The sequence below is a fragment of the Pteropus vampyrus genome, unplaced genomic scaffold, assembly GCF_000151845.1.
Source record: "Pteropus vampyrus isolate Shadow unplaced genomic scaffold, Pvam_2.0 Scaffold1662, whole genome shotgun sequence".
NCBI lineage: Eukaryota > Metazoa > Chordata > Mammalia > Chiroptera > Pteropodidae > Pteropus > Pteropus vampyrus.
The window spans coordinates 4,139-4,922 of record NW_011890443.1 but is presented as its reverse complement, the minus strand read 5'-3'; the positions used below and the strand labels follow the sequence as shown (position 1 = coordinate 4,922).

Genomic DNA, 784 nt, shown 5'->3' with positions numbered 1-784 from the left:
TCCGGGCTGGTTCTGCTGCTGAAGCGGGGTTTCCCTCTGACCCCAGGATGTGTGCGATGTGGCGACTGTGCATCCACTTCTTCAGTGGCCTCTGCAAAGGCTACCCCGGCTCTGGAAGGTTCTCGGAACCCGCTCTCCCCCTGACTGGGGCGGGGGCCTGCAGGGAGCAGGGCCGGTGCTCGGTGCCCGCCCCGCAGGAGGAGCCCCTGCCTCCCACCCCACGCTGCCGCCCGCCCTTGCGGGGCGTCCCCAGGGCCGCGGGAGGACGCTGGTCACCGGGCAGAGGCCCGCCGCCCACACCCCAGCCCCGCCCTCGCCGCTGGGGGCGCCCTCGGCCTCGCGCCCCAGGCCCAGCCCCCACTGGCCGGCTGTATTTTTTCCAAAGGGCATTGAAGGCCGGCGAGGCCAACAGATTTGCTCCGGCCGCAGGAGGGCAGCGCCAGGGAGGTGTCCTGCCCCGCATTCCCGGGTCATCCGAGGCCGCAGACGAGCCGTCCCCTCCGGGGGGGGGGGCGGGCCGGCCCGATGCCCATCGTCGGGCAGTGATTGTTGAGCTCGCTTCGCCCGCCGCGCCCTGCGGGCCACGCGCTCGTCATCAGGGCTTCGCTGGTTTCCTCAGCGCAGGGCTGTGTCAGGCCCGCGCCGGGCGATGAGACAGGGGCCGGGGAAGTCGGGGTGTCGGCCCTCGGGGAAGCAGTGCGCGGGGCAGACAGATGATACTCGAATAACAGCACAGGTCAAGGTCAGCCTGCACGCTTGAGGCTCAGCCTGGGACAGCAGGACA

At 71.3% G+C, this 784-nt stretch overlaps 1 protein-coding gene across 1 annotated transcript in view; it reads left to right on the top strand.

Moving 5' to 3' along the window:
- The window catches only part of LOC105310256 (actin-85C-like), a gene marked incomplete at its 3' end in the record, with an annotated part of 6,464 nt that overhangs the window by 2,338 nt on the left and 3,342 nt on the right, over nucleotides 1-784 (top strand). The window lies entirely within an intron of this gene.